Genomic DNA, 26,628 nt, shown 5'->3' with positions numbered 1-26,628 from the left:
GGGAGAGGAAGTTTCAGTTCTCCTCCCTGGTTAACCTACTTCGCGGAGGCGCTAGCCTCCTTGTTCCCCCCTTTATCTTCTCCTGAGAGCGCTTGATAAGGCGCGATCTCCAGCATCCTGATTAGCACAGGATTTGGTGAGGTCTCAGGGAGGGGGGCCGGACACCTGATCAACTTTGCCTTCGCTATCCAATCCTAGTCAAAGAGTGGCTTTTTAAGGGCAACATTGCGATAAATAAATGGACAGTGTGTTCGGATGCGGGGCAACTTACTTGGGTATCCGGGCGATTGGAGCTGAGACCTGCATCCTCAGTGATGTCCGGACACATTATTTGTGGTTCGAAGAACAATTTGTACATCTCTTCGTGTGTCATGCCGAGGAAATATTGAATAGCTTGCAGTCCTTCTGGGTTGAATTCCCACAGGCGAAGGGGCCGGCGTTTGCAAGGCTGGACTCGACGAACTAGCATAACTTGCATTACCATAACCAGACTGAAATCTCTCTCAAAGAGATCTCGGATATGGCTTTGCAGTATTGGCACGTCCTTGGCTGGACCCCAGCTCGGCCACCTGCTGATCCATGACATCAGTTGTGGTGGGGTGCCTGAGCGAAAGGTGGGGGGAGCTACCCACTTGGCACTTCGGGGAGCTGTGATGTAGAACCACTCCGCTGCCACAATCCGAACACTTCTGGGAAGCAACCCTCAGGCCATGGAGCGTCATCGATTTTGCTTATTAAAGCGCCTCCGCGTGCTGCGTGCTGCCCCTCGATCATCTTCGGCTTCACATCGATGGTCTTGAGCCATAGGCCGAAGTGAGGGGTAATGCGGAGTAAGGCCTCACATACGACAATAAATGAAGAGATGTCAAGAAGGGAATCTGGGCCAGATCGTGAAAATCTAGCCCATAATAGAACATAAGACCCCTAACAAAGGGATCCAGAGTGAGGCCTAGTCCCGGGAGGAAGTGGGAGACGAACACGACGCTCTCGTTGGGTTCGGGAGTAGGGACGACCTGCCCTCGGGCAGGCAGCTGATGCAAAATTTCGGCGGTCAAATATCTGGCATCTCTCAACTTCTTGATGTCCTCCTCCGTGACGGAGGAAGGCATACACCGACCTTGAAGGTTGGATCCGGATATAGTTGAAGGTCCGACGCACCTGGCCTGAGTTTTGGGTGTTAGAACTCGAGGCAGGGGAAGGATTTGATTGAGCACGAGAGGGAAAAAAAGAAAAAGCCTTGTCCCCTTTATAAAGAGGGTGAATATCAAGCACCCTCCTCCTGGCCGTTTGGGACTTGCCTAAGATCTAGGAGTCCTACCAATAGGCACGGTTGGGTTACCCACGTCTGTATTGATGAGAATCTCGTAATAAAGGGGACATGATCTGTGCTTCGAAAAGACGTGCCAAGGAAACCGCCTTGCGAAACACGCTGAGATGGTTTATGAAAAACGATTTGAATAAAGACCTGGCTGTGGTGTGATGTCGCACTACGGGGTACATCAGCAGATTAGATTTGTGGAAATATTATTCTCTCTACGATGGTATGTGGAACTTGTTTTGCAGAGACGGACACGATCCTTGTGTTCAAAATCTTCTATGAAGTGTTCGGAGGAGGAACCCGCCTTGCAATGCCGAAGACAATCTGCACGCTGGACTCGTCGTCATTGAAGCCTGGTTCAGGGGCTACTGAGGGAGTCCTAGATTAGGGGGTATCCGGACAGCCGGACTGTTGGACTATTAAGATAGAAGATTGAAGACTTCGTCACGTGTCCGGATGGGACTCTCCTTGGCGTGGAAGGCAAGCTTGGCAATACGGATATGTAGATCTCCTTCCTTGTAACCGACTCTGTATAACCCTAGCCCCCTCCGGTGTCTATATAAACCAGAGGGTTTAGTCCATAGGACCAAGAACATACAATCATACCATAGGCTAGCTTCTAGGGTTTAGCCTCTTCGATCTCGTGGTAGATCAACTCTTGTACTACTCATATTATCAAGAACAATCAAGCAAGACGTAGGGTATTAACTCCATCAAGAGGGCCTGAACCTGGGTAAACATCGTGTCCCCTGCCTCCTGTTACCATCCGCCTTAGATGCACAGTTCGGGACCCCCTACCCGAGATCCGCCGGTTTTCACACCGACAACGAGGCCCGGGTTGGCGAGGTTCGGCAAGAGCTCCAGGACGCCGTCAAGAAGTGCGAGTACTTGGAGCGTGATTCCAAGACGCAAGCGTCCGAACTTGCGAAGGCCCTCCAGAGCACGCAGGAGGCTCGAGCCGAAGCCTAGAGCGCCCTTCAGGAAATCCAGGCGGCCCGGAAGATCGCGGCGGGTAAGGCTTTTGTTAAGCAAAGCAAGTATGTGAAGGAAACGTTCCTATTACTTACCCAAATTTGGAGTTCTCCAGGGGCGTTTACGGATTTGCCGCATAGCATATCAGATGCTGCCGAGTTATATTGGGCTGAAGAAGGGACCTCTATATCTTGGACCAGAACATCCGTTGTCCTTCAACGACCAGCTAAAATAGTTGGTCGAGCTGCACAAGGCAGTTGAGCTGGCAATGAAGGATCTTATAGTCCGACTATGGCCTGCCGCGCCGATGCCCAGCAGCTACTTCGGACTTGTGAAGCGGCTTGTTGATGCCTGCCCACGTCTTGAGGTGATAAAGCGGTCGGTCTGTATCGAAGGTGCACGGATGGCCTTTGCCCGCGTCAAGATGCATCGGGCGAAGATGGATGCCAAGAAGCTAATGACCGAGGGGCCACCTGAGGGCAAAGAGCACCGCCAACCCGAGTTATATTTTGATGGTGTCCTGGAGGGATCCCGCATTGTTGTGGATCAATGTGTGAAAGACACTATCTTTGAATGAATGTATGCGAGTTCCCTCTGCCTTGTATGATAAAACAAAGTGTTTATGCAATATAATGCTTTCTTATATTTTTAATTTTTTACTTCCTGTGCGGCCGTGTTCTATGAAATCTGAGGGTTAACCAGTCGTCGGCGGTGTTCGGGATGGAATCTAAACAATCTTGATCCAATTAGATGGTCCTTGAAGGAGTTGTTTAGCGCAACGAACCAGGCAAGCAGACTATGCGGCTGTAATGCCCTCACTTAGCCATAGGAGTGCAAGAATAACATAATGGGCACAGCCCCTAGTATCCTAACTAGAGTGCTATAAGTGTCTGATCGGGAAGTACCAATCCTTCGCGTGTTGCGGAAGAAATCTCCAATGATTTGCAACCTCCGAACAGCTGACCGGCTCTCGCCGCATCATGACAGTCAGTTTTCGGCTTTCTCTACTGAGGTGCTCCTTTGGATAAACCAAGGCACAATCACAGTAGTTCTCCCTTTACTACCTTAGCCGATACAGTGGAACGTAAGGTAACAAGCATAGGAGCCGGGCAACCCAACTATTTACCAAAGACATGATTCGGAGCCAATGCATATAATGCTAAATTCGGGGTGCCGAACTATACTTATAAAAAGTGTTCGGACTTTTGTTGCCGTAATGTGGGGTGCTATGAAGCCCATGGCAAGCATTGAACGTACCAAAGTGTACGGGTGCTACCTGATAGGATTATCCACAAGGGAGCTGGAAAAAAGAAAGAAAACAGACAAGGTACAAAAAAGCTGGAGTCCTACACCTCCAGCCGCAGACTGTTCTCATTGTAATTTAATTAATATGTCAAGGCGCATTGACACAAGTAGTGCGATAGGCAACAGGCTATTTGACATGCCGAAACCAAGGGAGAGCCACATGTGGGTCCTGAAAAATAGGTAAAGTTATCATTAATGGAATCACCTAAAAAGTCCCACATATGTCTGCGTTTCTCGCCGTCTTGGTGAGTTTATCCTTCAAGAGGACGGATGACCAGGACATCTGATGGTGCCCGTGAGATTGAGACCTGAAAAGGAAACAAGTAAAAATGAAAGTATATGTGTATCCGACGTTGGTTGAGCCGTACTATGGACCACAAGCTAGCTATGCCTCCATCGATGCCCATGGGATTTTGAACACGTAGTTATGTATGCACGGCACGAATGCCACCGCTTGATCGGAACGGCAACAGAGGCCGAATTGCTAGTCGAGCTCCTGATGAGCCGATCTCTCCTGATGTAGAGTAGTTCGGACCCTCTTAACGGTGTTCGTGGGCTCGGTAGCCGAGTTAAGGTTCTGCTAGAGAAGGCCGCTCTGTACTTCTGCTTCTAAGGCAGTTGTGTGCTCTTCTGTATGAAGGAAGTGTTCCGTATTTTTGTGGACTATTATGACGCCGCGTGGACCGGGCATCTTGAGCTTGAGATAAGCAGAGTGTGGTACTCGGTTGAATCAAGCGAACGCAGTTCGTCCAAGCAGTGCGTGATAGCCGCTGCGAAATGGGATGATATTGAATATTAACTCCTCTCTTCGGAAGTTGTCCGGAGATCCGAAGACAACCTCGAGTGGGATGATATTGAATATTAACTCCTCGCTTCGGAAGTAGGCTTGATCCTTGATGGGTTAATGCCCATTTTTCGCGTTGTATCCTGATAGAGCAGATTAAGGCTGCTACCTCCGTCCATAAGGACGTGAGTCAGGTGGAACCCATCAATTATTGGGTCTAATACTAGTGTGGCTGAGCCACCATGCCGGATACTGGTCAGATGATCCCTGCGATCAAAAGTGATCGGGCATGAAGACCATGGATTAAATTTTGGGGCGACTGGCTCTATCGCATAGACGTCCCTGAGCTCGCGCTTGCGCTCCCTCTTGGGGATGTGGGTAGCATATATCATGTTCACCATTTTGACCTGAGTGGGAAACTTCTTCTGTACCCCTGTGTTCGGTTGCTGGGGCTCTTCGTCATCGTCCTCGCTTTGCGATCCCTTTTCCCTATTCTCAGCGTTCAATTTGCCGGCCTGTTTAAAAACCCATCAATCTCTATTTGTATGATTGGATGGCTTGTCTGGGGTGCCATGAATTTGGCACGGACGATCGAGTATGCGATGTAAGCTGGATGGGCCTGAATTGTTCTTTTGGAACGGCTTCTTCCGCTGACCGGACATAGGGCCCCTGAATCCGGCATTGACTGTCATGTCCTCGGTGTTATCACTATTTTTTCAACAATTCTCTCTGTTCCGTCGAGACTTGTCTTTGCTAGTTTTAGCTTCAGGGGTGCCGACATCGCTTGCATTGTTTTTGCTACGGGCCTACCAACTGTCCTCGCTCGCACAAAAGCGGGTCATGAGTGTCGTGAGGACTGCCATGGATGTTTTCTTTTCTAGGCCGAGGTGGCGAGCGAGCCATTCATCGCGAATACTGTGTTTGAAGGCTGCTAGGGCTTCGGCATCCGGACAATCGACGATTTGGTTCTTTTTAGTTAAGAACCTAGTACAGAATTTCCTGGCGGACTCTCCGGGCTGTTGAACTATATGGCTTAAGTCATCAGCGTCCGGAGGTCGAACGTATGTACCTTGGTGGTTATCGAGGAAGGCCTCTTCCAAGTCCTCCCAGTTGCCAATATAATTTGTAGGAAGACTGTTGAGCTAGTGCCGAGCTGGCCCTTTGAGTTTTAAAGGGAGGTATTTGATGGCGTGGAGGTTATCGTCGCGGGCCATATGAATGTGGAGAATGAAGTCTTCGATCCACACCGCGGGGTCCGTGGTTCCATCGTATGATTCTATATTCACAAGTTTGAACCCTTCTGGGAATTCATGATCCAGGACCTCATCAGTGAAGCAATGAGGGTGTGCGGCGCTTCTATATCGGGTTGTATCGCCATGTAGCTCGGATGGTGTCCGTCTGCGGTTTTCGGCCCGCGCATGACTAAGTTTGTCACGTCCAAATAGGTGGCCGTCATCGCGTGTCGAGGCACGCCCTCGTGATCCATAGATTGATCTAGTGTGTCCTGGTTTATTGTTCAGGGTTTGCCGGAGGTCATATGTATGCCCATGGGCTAATTTACCTCTGCCTGTGCGCTGAGGCGGGGCTGACTGGTGTTCGGCGTGAGTTGCCGTTTTGTCGCGACCACGTGGTGCTCGGTTTGCCGCATTGTACGATGGAGGTATGTAGTTCGGCGCCTCCTCGTCAAACTGAGGTAGCAGTTTGCGCTTTGGGTAGCTTTTGGTTGGGCGCTTGAGGCCGTACTCTTCGGCTGCTAGGACATTGGTCCATTTATCATTTAGTAGATCTTGGTCAGCTTGAAGCTGCTGCTGATTCTTTTTTAGGCTCTATGCAGTGGTAATGAGCTGACGCTTTAAGCGCTCCTACTCAAGAGGTTCCTCAGGCACGATGAAATCCTCGGTGCCGAGGCTCACCTCGTCCTTGGAGAGCGGAAGGTAATTATCGCCCTCTGAATCTTCATGCGTGGCCTGTTTACCAGGGCTAACCTTCCCGCCTTCCCGTTCGTCTTGTTCATTAGCTGTATCGATGGGGTCTTCATTGTCTTCGACACCTTCTGGAGTGTTGTCTTCTCTTGTGCCGATACTGTTGTCTTTGTTGTAGCGTGACTTAGAGCGGCGCCGCTAACACTGGCGCTTGGACTGTATTTTAGAAGGTTTATCCTCAGCATGATCTTCCTTATCCTCGCCGAAGTTCTCCTTTGGTGCATCCACCATGTATACATCATATGAGGAAGTGGTCGTCCAGCGTCCGGTGAACGACAAGTTCTGGGGTCATAGTCAAGTTCGTCGATCAAATCCTCGACCGTGGCTATGAAGTGGGTGGCGGGTGGGAAACAAAATTCTCCACTCAACCCCTAGTTCGAGCCGGATATAGTTCGGCTGTGAGTCCTCTGTCAAGGACAGGTTTTTAACAAGTTTAGCACATCGCCCAAAGGCGAGTGCTGGAAGATGTCCGCTGCGCTGAATTCAAGGATCGATAAACGATCAAGCTCGGCATTCGCGGGCTCACGTGGTGCGGAACTTACGGACGGATGGGAGTCCGGAGTATCGCTGATGACAGATTTAGGTCATGATCATCGGGGTGACCGGGAGCAGCGACCGCGGTCTCGAATCCGGCGAAAATCAAGTCTGCAAGGATGTCGGCAATGTAGTTCAAGCTCCCAAACCTGACCTGATGGCCAGGGGCGTTGCTCCCTCTTGAGCATTGCGTTGGTTTCCCCGAAGAGGAAGGGATGACGCAGTAAAGTAGAGTAAGTATTTCCCTAAGTTTTCTAGAATCAAGGTATCAATCCAGTAGGAGGCTATGCGCGAGTCCCTCGTACCTGCACAAAGCAAATAAATCCTCGCAACCAACGCGATAAGGGGTTGTCAATCCCTACACAGCCACTTACGAGAGTGAGATCTGATAGATATGATAAGATAATATTTTTGGTATTTTTATGATAAAGATGCAAAGTAAAATAAAAGCAAAGTAAAAGAAAAGGAAATAACTTAAGTATTGGAAGATTAGTATGATGAAGATAGACCCGGGGGCCATAGGTTTCACTAGTGGCTTCTCTCAAGAGCATAAGTATTCTTCGGTGGGTGAACGAATTACTATTGAGCAATTGACAGAATTGAGCATAGTTATGAGAATATCTAGGTATGATCATGTATATAGGCATCACGTCCGAAACAAGTAGACCGACTCCTGCCTGCATCTACTACTATTACTCCACTCATCGACCGCTATCCAGCATGCATCTAGAGTATTAAGTTAATGAAAATAGAGTAACACCTTAAGCAAGATGACATGATGTAGAGGGATAAACTCATGCAATATGATGAAAACCCCATCTTGTTATCCTCAATGGCAACAATACAATACGTGCCTTGCTGCCCCTAATGTCACTGGGAAAGGACACCACAAGACTGAACCCAAAGCTAAGCACTTCTCCCATTGCAAGAAAGATCAATCTAGTAGGCCAAACCAAACTGATTATTCGAAGAGACTTGCAAAGATAACCAATCATACATAAAAGAATTCAGAGAAGATTCAAATATTATTCATAGATCGACTTGATCATGAACCCATAATTCATCGATCTCAACAAACACACCACAAAAAGAAGATTACATCGAATAGTTCAACACAAGAGAGTGGGAGAACATTGTATTGAGATCCAAAAAGAGAGAAAAAGCCATCTAGCTAATAACTATGGACCTGTAGGTCTGGGGTGAACTACTCACACTTCATCGGAGGGGCTATGGTGATGATGTAGAAGCTCTCTGTGATCGATGCCCCCTCCGGCGGAGCTCCGGAACAGGCCCCAAGATGGGATCTCGTGGAAACATAAAGTTGCGGCGGTGTAATTAGGTTTTTGGGTCCGTTTCTGATCGTTTGGGGGTACGTAGGTATATATAGGAAGAAGGAGTACGTCGGTGGAGTAACAGGGGGCCCACGAGGGTGGAGGGCGCGCCTGGGGGGGTAGGCGCCCCCCTACCTCGTGTCCTCCTCTTTTGTGTCTGGTCATAGGTTCCAAGTCTCCTGGGTCTTGTTCCTTGAGAAAATCACGTTCCCAAAGGTTTCATTCTGTTTGGACTCCGTTTGATATTCCTTTTTCTTCGAAACCCTAAAATAGGCAAAAAAAACAACAATTCTGGGCTGGGCCTTCGGTTAATAGGCTAGTCCCAAAAATAATATAAAAGTGGATAATAAAACCCAATAATGTCCAAAACAGTAGATAATATAGCATGGAGCAATCAAAAATTATAGATATGTTGGAGACGTATCAAGAATCCCCAAGCTTAATTCCTGCTCGTCCTCGAGTAGGTAAATGATAAAAATAGAATTTTTGATGCGGAGTGCTACTTGGCATAATTTTAATGTAATTCTACTTAATTGTGGTATGAATATTCAGGTACAAAAGATTCAAGATAAAAGTTCATACTGACATAAAAATAATAATACTTCAAGCATACTAACAAAGCAATTATGTCTTCTCAAAATAACATGGCCAAAGAAAGTTATCCCTACAAAATCATACAGTCTGGCTATGCTCTATCTTCACCACACAAAGTATTTAAATCATGCAGAACCCCGATGACAAGCCAAGCAATTGTTTCATACTTTTGACATTCTCAAAACTTTTTCAATCTTCACGCAATACATGAGCGTGAGCCCTGGATATAACACTATTGATGGAATGGAATGGTGGTTGTGGAGAAGACAAAAAGGGAGAAGATAGTCTCACATCAAATAGGCGTATCAACGGGCTATGGAGATGCCCATCAATAGATATCAATGTGAGTGAGTAGGGATTGCCATGCAACAGATGCACTAGAGCTATAAGTATATGAAAGCTCAACAAAAGAAACTAAGTGGGTGTGCATCCAACTTGCTTGCTCATGAAGACCTAGGGCAATTTGAGGAAGCCCATCATTGGAATATACATGCCAAGTTCTATAATGAAAAATTCCCACTAGTATATGAAAGTGACGAAATAGGAGACTCTCTACTATGAATATCATGGTGCTACTTTGAAGCACAAGTGTGGTAAAAGGATAGTAGCATTGTCCCTTCTCTCTTTTTCTCTCATTTTTTTATTTGGGCCTTTTCTCTTTTTATTATGGCCTCTTTTCTTTCTTTCTTTTTTTATTTTTTCGTCCGGAGACTCATCCCGACTTGTGGGGGAATCATAGTCTCCATCATCCTTTCCTCACTGGGACAATGCTCTAATAATGATGATCATCACACTTTTATTTTCCTACAACTCAACAATTACAACTCAATACTTAGAACGAAATATGACTCTATATGAATGCCTCCGGCGGTGTACCGGGATATGCAATGACTCATGAGTGACATGTATGAAAGAATTACGAACGGTGGCTTTGCCACAAATACGATGTGAACTACATGATCATGCTAAGCTATATGACAATGATGGAGTGTGTCATAATAAACGGAACTGGGGAAAGTTGCATGGCAATATATCTCGGAATGGCTATGGAAATCCCATAATAGGTAGGTATGGTGGCTGTTTTGAGGAAGGTATATGGTGGCTGTATGATACCGGCAAAGGTGCGCGGTATTAGAGAGGCTAGCAATGGTGGAAGGGTGAGAGTGCGTATAATCCATGGACTCAACATTAGTCATAAAGAACTCATATACTTATTGCGCATGCTCCTAGGGGATAGATTGGTAGGAAAAGACCATCGCTCATCCCCGACCGCCACTCATAAGGAAGACAATCAATAAATAAATCATGCTCTGACTTCATCACATAACGGTTCACCATACGTGCATGCTACGGGAATCACAAACTTTAACACAAGTACTTCTAAAATTCACAACTACTCAATTAGCACAACTTTAATATCACCATCTTCATGTCTCAAAACAATTATCAAGCATCAAACTTTTCATAGTATTCAACACACTCATAAGAAAGTTTTATTATTCTTGAATACCAAGCATTTTAGGATTATTTAAGAAAATTACCATGCTATTTAAGACTCTCAAAATAATCTAAGTGAAGCATGAGAGATCAATAGTTTCTATAAAACGAATCCACCACCGTGCTCTAAAAGATATAAGTGAAGTACTAGAGTATTCTAACAAATTCCAAATCATGTATGGCTCTCTCAAAAGGTATGTACAGCAAGGATGATTGTGGTAAACTAAAAAATAAATACTCAAATAATACAAGCTGCTCCAAGCAAAACACATATCATGTGGTGAATAAAAATATAGCTCCAAGTAAAGTTACCGATAGAAGTAGACGAAAGAGGGGATGCCTTCCGGGGCATCCCCAAGCTTTGTCTTTTAGGTGTCCTTAGATTATCTTGGGCGTGCCATGGGCATCCCCAAGATTAGGCTCTTGCAACTCCTTGTTCCATAATCCATCAAATCCTTACCCAAGACTTGAAAACTTCACAACACAAAACTTAAAGTAGAAAATCTCGTGAGCTCCATTAGCGAAAGAAAACAAAAGACCACTTCAAGGTACTGTAATGAACTCATTCTTTATTTATATTGGTGTTAAACCTACTGTATTCCAACTTCTCTATGGTTTATAAAATATTTTACTAGCCATAGATTCATCAAAATAAGCAAACAACACATGACAAACAGAATCTGTCAAAAACAGAACAGTCTGTAGTAATCTGTAGCTAGCACAATATCTGGAACCCCAAAAATTCTAACATAAATTGATGGAATTGAGGAATTTATCTATTAATTATCTTCAAAAAGAATTAACTAAATATCAGTTTCCAACTAAAAATGGCAGCAGTTCTCGTGAGCGCTAAAGGTTCTGTTTTTTACAGCAAGATTAACAAGACTTTCCCCAAGGCTTCCCAACGGTTCTACTTGGCACAAACACTAATTAAACATACAAAAAAACACAACCTAAACAGAGGCTAAATAAATTATTTATTACTAAACAGGAGCAAGAAGCAAGGAATAAAAATAAAATTGGGTTGCCTCCCAACAAGCGCTATCGTTTAACGCCCCTAGCTAGGTATAAAAAGCAAGGATAGATCTAGGTATTGCCATCTTTGGTAGGCAATCCATAAGTGGCTCTCATAATAGATTCATACGGTAATTTAATTTTCTTTCTAGGAAAGTGTTCCATCCCTTTCCTTAACGGAAATTGGAATCTAATATTTCCTTCATTCATATCAATAATTGCACCAATCGTTCTAAGGAAAGGTCTACCAAGAATAATAGGACATGAAGGATTGCAATCTATGTCAAGAACAATAAAATCTACGGGTACATAATTCCTATTTGCAACAATAAGAACATCATTAATTCTTCCCATAGGTTTCTTAATAGTGGAATCCGCAAGGTGCATGTTTAGAGAGCAATCATCAAAATCACGGAAACCTAACAAATCACACAAAGTCTTTGGAATCGTGGAAACACTAGCACCCAAATCACATAAAGCATATCATTCATGATATTTAATTTTAATTTTAGTAGTTGGTTCCCACTCATCATAAAGTTTTTTAGGGATACAAACTTCCAATTCAAGTTTTTCTTCATAAAATTGCATCAAGGCATCAACGATATGTTTAGTGAACGCTTTATTTCGACTATAAGCATGAGGAGAATTTAGCACGGATTGCAACAAGGAAATACAATCAATCAAAGAGCAATTTTCATAATTAAATTCCTTGAAATCCAAAATAGTGGGTTTAGTAACATCTAGGGTTTTAATTTCTTCAATCCCACTTTCATTAATTTTAGCATCACGATCTAAAAACTCCGAATTCTTGGAACGCCTTCTAGGTAAAGGTGGATCATATTCAGTCCCATCATTATTAAGATTCGTATGGACACATCAATAACTTTTAGATCTTCATCTTTATTTTCGTAGCAATCCGGTTTAGCGGTCATCCTATTAACTAAGGTGGCTTTCTTATCCGAAATTTCAGCGGTCAACTTCTCAAGACGAGCAATTTGGGATCTTAAACCATCAAATTCTTTAGACATATCATCGAGCTCTTTATTCATAAAACTCATAAAGCTTTTTTGTTCCTTAAGCTCGTTTCTAAAGAAACTATTATGCTCAAATTGCAAGACCATAAAACTCCTAACGTTGTTTTCGATTTCTTCTAACCTTTTAAGGTGAAGATCACCAAATCGGGCAAGAGCCGTTGAGACAAACAAGCAATCCAACACACAAGCAAACAAAAAGCAAGCGGACAAAAAGAGGCAAATAGAGAAAAAGAGGGACGATAGAGAGAGAGGGCAAATAAAACGACAAGGGTGAAGTGGGGGAGAGGAAAACGAGAGGGAAATGGCAAATAATGTAATGCGAGAGATAAGGATTGTGATGGGTAGTTGGTATGTTGACTTTTGGGTAGACTCCCCGGCAACAGCGCCAGAAATCCTTCTTTCTACCTCTTGAGCACTGTGTTGGTTTTCCCCGAAGAGGAAGGGATGACGCAGCAAAGTAGTGTAAGTATTTCCCTCAGTTTTTGAGAACCAAGGTATCAATCCAGTAGGAGGCTACGCGCAAGTCCCTCGTACCTGCACAAAGCAAATAAATCCTCGCAACCAACACGATAAGGGGTTGTCAATCCCTACACGGCCACTTATGAGAGTGAGATCTGATAGATATTATAAGATAATATTTTCGGTATTTTTATGATAAAGATGCAAAGTAAAATAAAAGCAAAGTAAAAGAAAATGAAATAACTTAAGTATTGGAAGATTAATATGATGAAGATAGACCCGGGGGCCAGAGGTTTCACTAGTGGCTTCTCTCAAGAGCATAAGTATTCTACGGTGGGTGAACGAATTACCGTTGAGCAATTGACATAATTGAGAATAGTTATGAGAATATCTAGGTATGACCATGTATATAGGCATCACGTCCGAAACAAGTAGACCGACTCCTGCCTGCATATACTACTATTACTCCACTCACTGACCGCTATCCAGCATGCAACTAGAGTATTAAGTTAATGAAAACAGAGTAACGCCTTAAGCAAGATGACATGATGTAGAGGGATAAATTCACACAATATGATGAAAACCCCATCTTGATATCCTCGATGGCAACAATACAATACGTGCCTTGCTGCCCCTACTTTCACTGGGAAAGGAAACCGTAAGATTGAACCCTAAGCTAAGCACTTCTCTCGTTGCAAGAAATATCAATCTAGTAGGCCAAACTAAACTGGTAATTCAAAGAGACTTGCAAAGATAACCAATCGTACATAAAAGAATTCAGAGAAGATTGAAATATTATTCATAGGTAGACTTGATCATAAACCCACAATTCATCGATCTCAACAAACACACCGCAAAAAGAAGATTACATCAACTAGTTCTCCACATGCAAGAGAGGGGGAGAACATTGTACTGAGATCCAAAAAGAGAGAAGAAGCCATCTAGCTAATAACTATGGACCCGTAGGTCTGAGGTGAACTACTCACACTTCATCGGAGGGGCTATGGTGATGATGTAGAAGCCCACCGTGATCGATGCCCCTCTGGCGAAGTTCCGGAAAAGGCCCCAAGATGGGATCTCGTGGATAGAGAAAGTTGCGGTGGTGGAATTAGGGTTTTGGCTCCGTTTTTGATCGTTTGGGGGTACGTAGGTATATATAGGAGGAAGGAGTATGTCGGTGGAGCAACAGGGGGCCCACGAGGTTGGAGGGCGCGCTTGGGGGGTAGGCGCGCTTGGGGGGTAGGCGCGCCCCCCTCCTCGTGGGCTCCTCTTTTGTGTCTTGACGTAGGGTCCAAGTCTCCTGGGTCTTGTTCGTTGAGAAAATCACATTCCCGAAGGTTTAATTCTGTTTGGACTCTGTTTGATATTCTTTTTCTTTGAAACCCTAAAATAGGCAAAAAAAACCGCAATTCTGGGCTGGGCCTCCGGTTAATATGTTAGTCCCAAAAATAATATAAAAGTGGATAATAAAGCCCAATAATGTCCAAAACGGTAGATAATATAGCATGGAGCAACCAAAATTATAGATACATTGGAGACGTATCAGGCGTAGCTTTCGATCTGCTCCAGATGGCCAAGCGAATTGGCCCGCAGTGCGAAGCTGCCGAACACGAAGATCTGTCCGGGGAGGAAAGTTTCTCCTTGGACAATGTCATTATGGATGATTGAAGGGGCCATCACACCTTTTGGCGACAGCACAGTGGAACTCTCAATGAAAGCACCAATGTCGGTGTCAAAACCGGCAGATCTCGGGTAGGGGGTCCCAAATTGTGCGTCTAAGGTCGATGGTAACAGGAGACAAGGGACACTATGTTTACCCAGGTTCGGGCCCTCTTTATGGAGGTAATACCCTATGTCCTGCTTGATTGATGTTGATGAATAGGAGTATTACAAGAGTTGATCTACCTCGAGATCATAATGGCTAAACCCTAGAGGTCTAGCTTATATGGATATGATAATGAGTGTCTATCCGGACTAAGTCCTCCGGTTTATATAGACACCGGGAGGATCTATGGTTACATAAGGTCGGTTACAAAGAAGGGAATCTACATATCTGGTCATCAAGATTGCCTTCCATGCCAAGGAGAGTCCCATCCGGATTCGGGTGCAGTCTTCATATCTTCACAGCCCATCAGTTCGGCCCATGGCTAATAGGTCGGGCGCCCGATGACCCCTTAGTCCAGGACTCCCTCGGACACCTCGATGGAGAGCATGGTGGAAGGAAGCCCCGTCAAGCACCGTCACCAGGGCCAGCAGGACCCGGCAGGGCTAATGGAGCTGCAGCCCGAGAGGAAGCCTGCCGGGTGTCGTGGAATTGTCACGGCAGATGTCCTAGTGAAAGGACTTAGTCGTGGAGCCATCACAACTAGGAAGCCTAAAGGGGTTAATCGAGACAAAGGACACGAGAGGTTTATATTGGTTCGGCCCCTTGCGGTGAAGGTAAAGCCTAGTCCAGTTGTTGTGGTATTGCTAGGTTTCGATGACCAAGGAGCGAAATACGCTAGCTTGGCTCTCCATCTGTTGTTTCTTTCCCTAAGACGCCGCTGGGTCATCCCCTTATATACACTGGTTGACGCCCTGCGGCCTACAGAGTCCCGGCCGGCTCATACAACGTGTCCGGCTTGGTGACATCTTTTTCATGCCTTACTTTACAAGTCTTAGTCATACATGGAGGTTTACACTTACGGGCCTTAAGCCGCCTCTAGGCTTGGGCCTACTACAAGCCTTATCATAAACCATCATCTTGTATATTCTTCGGGCTTCCTTTAAGTAACCCACCATTGTGATTGACCCGGCCCCTCTTGGGCGGGTCATTCCTGGTAGTCATATCCTCAACATTAGGCCCCAGGTTGATTTGAACTTTGTACATATCAATCTTTAACACTTAGAAAAAATCCATCTACCACAGCTGGGAAAACCTTGTAACCCGCCATGACGTCACTGTCAGAAAATTTGGAAAACCGCCACGACGTCATCTTTTAACGGATCCTTATCTTAAGTGTCTTCCAAAAATCGAGGCATCTGTTTAGTTGGATAATCATTATTTTGGCCTTCCTTGATTTTCGCGCCTGCCTGTTCACCTATCCCCTTATAAATAGGTACGACCGGTCTTCCTCAATCTTCTCCTTCTTCCTCTCGCAACCCCTCTGTCGCTCGAGCTCTGCCGCCGCCGCAACGCTCACCGTCGTCCTCAACCCTGGCCACTGCATCACCCTAAGCTTGTCCAGAGAACGGCGGCGACCCTCCAAAGTAGATCTGCGTTCGTAAGTCCTTGCTTTACCATACCTTAGATCTGCATTAGGGTTTGCAAGTTCCTTCTGTGTTCTTCGCTGTTCATCGCGGATTCTTTGTAGTTTCTCCACCGCATCCTCCTTTGATCTAAAACAAATATAGAACTCACGTGGTAGTTGTTTTGCATCCATTCCAGACGCTAGCAGATCCCTTTTTCTTGTACAAAGGCCTCCTTAGAACTGATGAATTCCTCTATGCTGGTTTTTTAGGTCTAGATTTATTTTTCTTTTTTGAACCATCTTGATCTAAAATAGTAGGAACAGCTTGTGAAACTTGTTTATCTCAGTACTTAGCCAATTCTGACTCAGGGAACCTTCAAATATCTTTAGTCATGGCGGCTTATCATGCCGGCTCATTTTTCCTTTATATATCATTAGCCCTTACTTAAACTTGTTTACTCATCTGTACTATAATCATTAACCTGTAACTACACCAATTAATTCAAACCGGCAAATTACTTTCTTTTCAGCTTGTCCTTTATCATTATGCCATCAAAGACGCCAACAGTCTGCAACTGGGTCCCTTCCACAGTCCCTAATGACACTTTGAAGGATTTTTTCACTGAGGGAGTCCTGGATTAGGGGGTCTCCAGACAGCCGGACTATATCCTTTGGCCGGACTGTTTGACTATGAAGATACCAGATTGAAGACTTCGTCCCGTGTCTGGATGGGACTCTACTTGGCGTGGAAGGCAAGCTAGGCAATACGGATATGTATATCTCCTCCTTTGTAACCGACCTTGTGTAACCCTAGCCCCCTCCGGTGTCTATATAAACCGGAGGGTTTTAGTCCGTAGGACAACATACAATCATACCATAGGCTAGCTTCTAGGGTTTAGCCTCTTTGATCTTCTGGTAGATCAACTCTTGTAATACTCATATCATAGAGAACAATCAAGCAGGATGTAGGGTATTACCTCCATCAAGAGGGCCCGAACCTGGGTAGACATTGTTTCCCCTGCCTCCTGTTACCATCCGCCTTAAACTCACAGTTCCGGACCCCCTACCCGAGATCCGCCGGTTTTGACACCGACTGTCACCATCGGATATTTTCTAGAGAGAAACATTATGTCCTATCGTGCCGCTGACCCGGATGAAGAACAACCTCAGCCCAAAGTTGGTGAAGTCATTATCTTTACTGATCATATGAACCGGGGTTTTTCACCACCTGGCTCAAAATTCTTCAGAGATGTTCTACATTTTTTCAAGCTTCATCCTCAAGATCTTGGACCCAACTCCATATCCAACATCTGCAATTTTCAAGTTCTCTGTGAGGTTTATCTTCAAGAAGAACCTACCATTGAACTCTTCAGAGAGTATTTCTATCTGAACCGCCAGAATGAATGCACCAACGGCCCTAGCTTGGAACTTGGTGGAATTTTGATTCACCGCTGATAGGGTGCTGTCTTTCCCTTAGTAGTCTTACCAAGCCATCCCAAGGATTGGAACCAAACTTGGTTTTATTGCAAAGACACGTCGCCAGCTGATGAAAAACCAATATCGGGTTATCACGTGGAGCGTCTTGACTCTAAGTTTGTGCTCCCTGACAAGCTGACTGCCACTGAACGTAAGAACCTCATTCCATCCATCAAAAGGATTCAAGCCTTGTTGGGAAACGGCCTAACTGGAGTTGACTTGATTCGTTGTTGGATCGCATGGCGGGTCATCCCTCTGAGCCGCCGATCCAACTTGATGTATAAATATGGTGGAGGCCCAGATTACCCTATGCGTCATAGTTCTGTACAACTGACTAAAGAGGCCATTGTTGAAATGTCGACCACCCTCATAAACAGTACATAAGAGGACTGCAGTAAAGTTGGATTGAATCGTTTCTGCAAGCTTAACTTGGCACCAGAGGTAAGTCCCCTTGACTCCCTTTTTTCTTCAGTAGTTAAGTACTTGTCTGACTTTTAACCTGTAGTCTGCCTACAGGCCAAATCAGACTTTTGGAAGGCCAAATATGATCATGAAGCTACCAAGAAGGCAACCCGAAAATCCAAGAAGAAAAGAACTGCTTCTGATATGTTCAAGCTGGATGCTGTTTCTGAGTTGGAGGTAGCCCATGACTCTCTTGGCCTGCTTTTTAACAACCTTATTGACACTGACTATTGCCATGATGACACGGGGGCCAGCCAGGCAGTAGAAGAAGAGGTAACTATTTCCTCTGAATCAGCCCCTTTGCCAAGACAAAAACCTCGACTGGTAACCCAGAAAGTAAGGTTTTCACACCCTTTGTCTTATTTGGATCCTCATTTTCTTTTGAAAAAACAACAACATGAGAGCTGTCGTTAGGCTCGGAATAGTGACTACAATGAACTGCACTCCGGCTTACCAAAAACTCCTCAGAAACGCCAGAATGAGGTTTCTTTCACCTTTGTCTCTTTCTTTTATCAATGAATCTATTTCCTTACTCTCTTAACTGTAATTTAGTATTGCGGGAGGTTTCTCGCTCTTCTGGCGATTCTTCACAAACTCAATTTCCGGCTTTCAAGACTGCCCCTGGGTAAAGAAAATTATCTTTCTTCTACATCTTTAAGACTGCATCATTATACTAACTCATGAAATCCTTCTTAGCGGTCAAGCAAATCCCAAGAAAGACAGGGTGGCTAAGCCAGCGGAAGACTCAAAAGACCCAGCTCCTGAACTGGCAATACCAACTCCTGCTCCTGAACAATCTGAAGCGCCAAAAGACCCTGTTGTCAACATTCAATCCGACCTTCCTTAGCCGTCAGCTGATGAAACCATTCTCAATCCATCCACCGTCAGGCCGTCCAGCTCAGCTAACCTGCCGGCACCTTCTGACAATGACGTCCTAATCACTGGTAGCAGATTCATTGAGCCGGGCAATCCAACTATACTGGCCAGGCACTCTACAAAACAAGAGGCTTTGGAAAGGCAGAAAGTGCGGTTTGACGTCTCTTACTATGCTCACCTGAATGTTAGTTACGTGATGTCTGGATACGTCAGTTATGTGCATTCCGGCTGTGACTCTGAAATTGAGATGGTCAAACAGCTGCAATTGAAATATGAGGTATGTTCTCCGGCTTTCATTAATTTACATATGCTCTGCCAGCCCCCAAGTCTAAGGATTATGATGAACTTGAATGATCTGTAGACTTGTGATATAGTTTGATGCTCTGTCTTAGATTTTTCCCTAAGTCCATTGGATTAGCATAAATTTCACCTGTAGTCCCCAAGCGCAAGCTTAATTTATCATGAATGAGCCGGTACTTGACTTCATAACTGTCTTGAATTAGTCCAAACAAATAGTGTGATCCGGCTCAAGATGAAAAAGATTTCTTAATATCATGCATTAGCCCCCAAGTGCCAAGCATTGTTACTTGTAAAACACTTGGGACTTTAATCATAGAAGAGCCATTTTGCATTTAAAAAATTGCTTTGGCCGACATTAGCCCCCAAGTGCCGAGTGGTGTTCTGTTGCAAAGCACTTGGGACTTTAATCATTACTTCCTTTATTGAAATAAATTTTTAACACACCTGTGCATGTCTGTGGACCGCCATAACTGAATTGGGTTCTCAATTGACTGATGCAAAAACCCGGCTGGCGGATTAAGAGACTGATATAAAGAATGCTGACTCCAAACTCCTGTTGAGCCTCTCTGAAGCTGACAAACTGAAGACCAGTTTTGATACGGAGAAAAAATCTTGGGCCGATGAGAAAACCTTGCTGATACAGCGTGCTGAGACAGCCGAGGCGGCTCTCAAGGAGGTTACCACGGAGCTCACTAACTGAAAAAACCGTGTGTCTCAGATGGTCTCTGTAATCTTTGGTGAGTCATTTGTACTATTTACTTTAACTCTATTTTTGCCAGAAATATAAGCCGCTTGCTTAACCCTTTAAAATACTCATAGGTCCACGGAGCAACAATCTGAGCCAAAACAGCGTGACAAAACTCAAGGCGGTTTACACCCTGGTGGAGCAACTGTACACCGGGGCTCAACGGGAGCTTGCTATTATCTCCCCAGCCAACCAAGGAGCAAACCTCTTGAGTAATGTTTTGAAGAAGTTATCTATCTTACCCGCCAGATTTCAAGAGGTCAAGCGGTCTTGTGCAATAGCCGGAGCCCTAACTGCTCTAAGCCGCTCTAAAGCCTGGGTGCCGGAACTAGACCCGGCGGACGTAGCCAAAGGGCATCCCCCCTTGAAGGAAGAAGGGACTCCGTTTGATGAAGATGATTTGTCACTTGTGTGAGGGGAGTTCATCCTCGGGTTACTATCCTTGGTGATGAGACAAATATTGATAAGTATCAATCGGGTTTTGATGTTGAGAATAAAAAGATGGCGACGCCATCGTATAAAGTGACGGATCTCATTCCGCCGTTTCGCCAACACACCTTTGCCCCAGGAATTGACCCGTCTGGTCTAATTGACGATGAAGCTGAGTTTCTTGCTCTTCATGGCTTTGATTGGTCCACGCCCAGTTTCCAACCAGTGGAGGAAGATGAACCGGCGAGGGAGGAGTCGTAACCATACAACTAATCCGACTGAGATTTTATTGAACTGGCTTTTAGCTTAGCATCTGCTTAGGAGACAGAACAATTTTAACCTTTTGGGCTCCCAACGCTTTGTAATAGGCTTGCTTTAAAACCTGAATGTTCTGCCAATGCCGTCATGCATATCATACTGCGTACGACATTTTATCCGTCATGTCAATATATGATGTATATCCATTATCATATATGCAGTGTTTAAACCTGTTCGTGTATGTAAAAGATGAGAAACTGTCCTGGCGGTTTATCGCTGGACGGGTCAAAACACCCAATACATAACTATGAAATTACCATAGTGGAATAATCAGGACCAGATGTAAAGATAAACAAGGCTGAAAAAGCCTTTGATTGGAGAGAAAACACAGATAAGTCTGTTTATGAACGACAATGTCATACTTGTGTTCTTTGATTCTGGACTACCGGCTTATATGACCCGGACAGTAAGGGTGACAACCCAATCATTTTATTAGTCAATACTCCATATGCCTGATGACTGTTATGCATTGGCAACTTATTGTCAAAGAACCAAGCCGGTTTAAATTGAAACCAAACTGATAGTTAGATTCGAGACAACAAAAAACCAATAAAACAAAAGAGTATCTTTCAAACAATGTAAATCATGCATTAAGAAAAATGATGTGACACTTAGCGGCGCATTTAATGCACCCTGTCAGCCCGCAGAGTTAGGTATGATAGCGTTGTTCGCTATCATATCAATGGATAATGACCACTTTGCCACTGTGGTGACCCCTTAATTTATAAAAGAAGGCCCATGGCACTCGTAGGGGAGTTAGAAGGTTGGAAAGTTGAGAAAACCCAAGCCACCATATGCGTGTAGTCGCCATGGCCCCGAGGCAAACCTTGCCGGGCAAGTGTACTACACACCACCACATTCATTCCACCATCAATCCACTAAAGAAGGAGTAAGGTCTTACACCTCGCGGTGGCCCTAACATGGGTAAATCGCTTGTGTGCTCCCTGTTGCGCTGCCTTACGCTGGTCTGCTCTTTGTGCAATGCGTCGTCCCCCTGCCGAACCAAGAAGGGGACACCCGGTCCCATAGGTGGCCGTGGACATCCCGCGACACCAAGCTTGCCTCAAGTTTTCAAAATGAAAAGGAGGTACACTTGCGCACGGCTGTCGTGCTCGCACTGCACCCTCACACAGTTGCTCCTGCACACCGCAAACCCAACCAAGGGAACACACCCTCACTGGCACGTGCTACCGCATGTGATCAAAACAAACTCATCCATCCTACCGCTGACACATAATTTTCATTCATACAGTATGTTTATCCAACCACATGTTGGGGAAGATCTATACGGCCCGTGCGGTGGTCTGTTGGGGAAGAAGAAGAGGTGAGGAGGAAGAAGGGTTAGGAGGCATAGGATATTCATCCAACCGCCTAAAATGGTCGACTCACCCAAATGATGAAAGTCAAGCGACTTGCATAATATATCGTTTTACCCAGCGAAAGATCCCTAAAGACAACAACATAAAGAAAACTATCACTGCTCGTGGAACGAGACGACCTCGTCGTCTTTGGCTGCCAGTGCGAACCAGCTGTAGCTGCCGACGTGTGTCTCCGCACTGTGGTTGTCCTCGGCCTCCAGCTACTCATGAACGCGGAGCGCGTAGGCACTCTGCAAGGACGCGAGCACTGCCCGGTTCATGTCCAGGACATCTAGTTCCACATGTAGGAGGGCCTCGATGGCATCGGCATCCGCGCGCTCCGCGTCGAGTTGAGCCTCCGCCACCCGGTTCAAGTCCAGGATGTCCAGTTCCGCCTATAGGAGGGCCTCGATAGCAGCGGCATCCGTGCGCTCTGCGTTGAGTTGAGCCTCCGCCACCCTGTTCAAGTCCAGGATGTCTGGTTCCGCCTACAGGAGGGCCTCGATGGCAGCGGCATCCGCGCGCTCTGCGTCAAGTTGAGCCTCCACCGCCCGGTTCACATCCACGACATTTCATTCTGCCTGCAGGAGGGCCTCGATGGCGGCGGCATCCACGCGCTCCGTGTTGAGTTGAGCCTCCGCCTCCCGGCCCTCCTTTAGGATCGCTAGGTTGAACCGCTGGTCTTCCTGCATGATGGGGGACCCTTGCGTCGGCACGGAGTTAACGTCCATCGTCTCATACGCATCGGGGGCCTTCTGCTCCATGACCTCCGCCATGAACATTGAATCGGCTTCCTCCTCCTCGGAGCTTGGCTCCAGAGAACTCGGGGATTGGCCCGCTGCAAAACCAGCTTGGGAACGGAGGTATGTGGCTCCGACCGCCGCCGCGATTTCTATGCGGCGCTCCGGCATCATCATCTTGTAGTACGTGATCTTGCAATGCACCATGGCTTTCGGACGAACTAGGGGACGGTTGATGCGGGCTAGGGGATCAAAAGTTGGGGGAATGGGCTGGAGAGGAGGTGTGGTTTTGGGGCAGTGGTGACCGGCCGGCATGTAGCTGGTGTAGGCCGAGCAGCGAAGGTTCTGGTGTGAATAGTGGTTCCGGTGACGACTGGTCAATCGGCGTTGACTGTACATTGCTCTTGTCATGTTCGCGTTGCACCCTGGCACGCTGGACCGTCCACGTCGCTCACCGAATGGAACATTGAAAGTGCAACTAATCCCTGGGTGGTTTTGGTAATTCATAACAACATATAGCTCATTGAACTAATATTATTTCAAGATAATCATTTCAGAAAGTTCAATGATTGGCATGGCATGGACTAGAGTTATGGACCCCTCAAAATGCTAAGGACACGTATCGGCAAAAGCTCAAGACTCTACTTTTTCATTTTAGTGATCCAAGATCACATTGAGTCCATAGGAAAAGCGAATACTATTAAAAGGGGATGAGGTGCTGCTTAATGGCTTGCTTGCTCAAAATGCTTAGTGATATGCTCCAAAAGCCCTAAACCACTTTCTCATTCCAAATATGCCCCAAACCTAAAGTCAAACCCGGCCGCACCGATTTGATCAACCCGGCACCACCGAGTTCACTTGACATAGCCATAGCCAAAAACCCTAATCAGTTCGGTCTCACCGATAGGGATCTCGGTCTCACCGAGATGGGATTGAAAACTCTTTGTTTCCCATCATAACGTTTCGGTCCAACTGAGATGAGTGATCGGTCCCACCGAGTTCGCAATGAAAATTCTCTGTTTCCTTTTCGTAACCTTCCAGTCTCACCGAAATGAGCGATCGTCCCACCGAGTTTGCCTCGCCAACTCTTTGTTTGCTTATTACTGAAATCGGTCTCACCGAGTTGAAGTAATCGGTCAAACCGAGATCAAGTTATGCACTAACCCTAACGCATCGGTCCCATAGAGTTATTCATGTCGGTCCCACCGAGAAGCCTAACGTTCACATTTTGAACTATGTCGGTCTGACCGAGTTTCACTATTCGGTCCCACCGAGTTGGTAAATTGTGTGTAACGTTAGATTTTGTGTGGAGGCTATATATACCGCTCCACCCATTCTCCATTTAGGAGATAGCCAGCAGAATGTGCCTACACTTCCACTATACATTTTTTGAGAGAGAACCACCTACTCATGTGTTGAGACCAAGACATTCCAATCCAACCACAAGAATCTTGATCTCTAGCCTTCCCCAAGTTGCTTTCCACTAAAATCATCTTTCCACCATATCCAAATCTATGAGAGAGAGTTGAGTGTTGGGGAGACTATCATTTGAAACACAAGAGAAAGGAGCTCATCATCAACACACCATCTATTACCTTTTGGAGAGTGGTGTCTCCTAGATTGGTTAGGTGTCACTTGGTAGCCTCCCTCAAGATTCTGGAGTTGAACCAAGGAGTTTGTAAGGTCAAGGAGATCGCCTACTTCGTGAAGATCTACCCAAGTGAGGCATGTCCTTCGTGGGCAATGGACATGGTGGGATAGACAAGGTTGCTTCTTCGTGGACCGTTCATGGGTGGAGCCATCCGTGGACTCGTGCAACCGTTACCCTTCATGGGTTGAAGTCTCCATCAACATGGATGTACGATGGCACCACCTATCGGAACCATGCCAAAAATCTTTGTGTCTACATTGCGTTTTCGCCCTCCAAACTCCTCCCATTTACCTTCAGATGCAATGATTTAGATTCCGCTGCAATACTCTTAGAATTGCATGTGTAGGTTGATTGATTGACTTGTGTTAAGTTGCTAAAATCTGCCAAGACCTAAAATTGGGAAAAGGCTAGATTTTTATTTGGTCAAGTAGTCTAATCACCCCCCTCTAGACATACTTTCGATCCTACAAGTGGTATCAGAGCTTTTATCTCTATTTGCCTTGATTTCCATAGCTTTGGTGATCATAGCCTTGGTTTCACAACCTAGGAGAGTATGGTGTCTAGTGAGGGAAATTACCACCATAGAGGTCCTTACTTTGTTGGTACAAATTTTGCTAGTTGGAAGCATAAGATGAAAATGCATATTCTTGGACATAACCCCGCCGTTTGGGCTATTGTGTGTATTGGCTTGCAAGGTGAATTCTTCAATGGAAGGGAACCGAACCGTGAAGCTACCACTTCAGAATTGAGGATGTTTCCATACAATGCTCAAGCCTGCGATATCCTCTTCAATGGCTTGTTCCCCGAAGAATTCAACAAATTCAGTTGTCTTGAGAATGCAAAGGAAATTTGGGATACCTTGATTGATATGCACGAAGGTACCAACTCCATCAAGGAATCCAAGTTGGATGTGCTTCAAAGTCAACTTGAAAAGTTCAAATGAAGGCCGGTGAAGGTGTCGCTGAAATGTACTCTAGGTTTGCTCTCATCACAAATGAGATCGCCATCTTAGGAAGTGAAGAGATGGTCGATAGATTCATCATTAAGAAGATCCTGAGACCCTTGGATGGAAAATATGATACCATGTGCATATGGATCCAAATGATGCCCAATTACAAAGATCTCAAGCCAACGAAAGTCATTGGTAGAAGATTTTGCTCATGAGATGTCACTCAAAGATAAAGAAGAGCTTCACAACAAGTCAAGTGGCGCTTGCAAAGCTTCATGTGGTGCTCCTACATCATCAAGTGAGAAACGAGTCTTTAATGAGGAATTGAGCTCAGTGGTCAAGAACTTCAACAAGTTCTACAAGAGTAGAAGCAAAGAGAGAAGTTCCAAGTCAAGGTCCTACAATGACAAAAGATCTTCTAGTCGTGAACGCAATTGCTACAATTGTGGACGACCCGGACACTACTCCTGTCACAACCCTAGTATTGTTTGCAGATAGTTGCATCAGTGAGCATCATGCATCCTGTTATTTTCAAGAAACTTGAAATGAGGAAATTGAAAGCCTCAGAAATCATCTTAAAAGAAGGGCAAGAACCCTTCAAATTGCATTCAGTGATTCCAAATTGCCTTAAAAATAGTGTTGAGAATTTTTGGCAAAGTTTATATACCAAACCAAAATTTTGGAACATTTTTAAGGGATTATTTGGTCTCTAAATTTAAAACAATATTCTATTTGAATTTGAAAATATATTCAAATATATATGGGATATGTTTTAAAATGCTCTGTGATAATTTATGTGCCTCTGGAAAAGTCCATGAGGCAACATAAAAATACTCAAAGGATGTTCTGGCATTGTTTGAACTTTGTATGAATTCAAAACAGTGGCAAAGGATTAAACAGAAGAAAACAGAAGGAAAATAAAATAGAACAGAAACGTACCTGGCGGCCTGCTACTGTAGTCGGCCCAGCTTCTGAGCAGCCCACCCGAGCCCACCTTGCCAGTCATCTTCCTCGGCGTGCCAGAAGGACAGAGCGCGTGTGGCCGCGGCACGCCGGCACGCGCGCGCCACCTCCTACTTGCTGCTGCTTCCCCGACGTCACCCTGGAGATGCCACGCAACCCCTCCGGCTCTCTCTCACTCTCCCCGTGCTCCTCCTCCCCTCTGTCTCTCTCTCACGCGCACGACCGAACGCCACCGTCGCCGCCGCTCGCCGTTCCTGCGGCCACCAGCCACTCCTCGCCCTGCCGCTGAGCTCATGAGCTCTGCCTC

This window comes from Triticum dicoccoides, chromosome 6A (assembly GCF_002162155.2).
Source record: "Triticum dicoccoides isolate Atlit2015 ecotype Zavitan chromosome 6A, WEW_v2.0, whole genome shotgun sequence".
In the NCBI taxonomy this organism is placed as follows: domain Eukaryota; kingdom Viridiplantae; phylum Streptophyta; class Magnoliopsida; order Poales; family Poaceae; genus Triticum; species Triticum dicoccoides.
Note: the sequence above shows the minus strand (reverse complement) of the source record.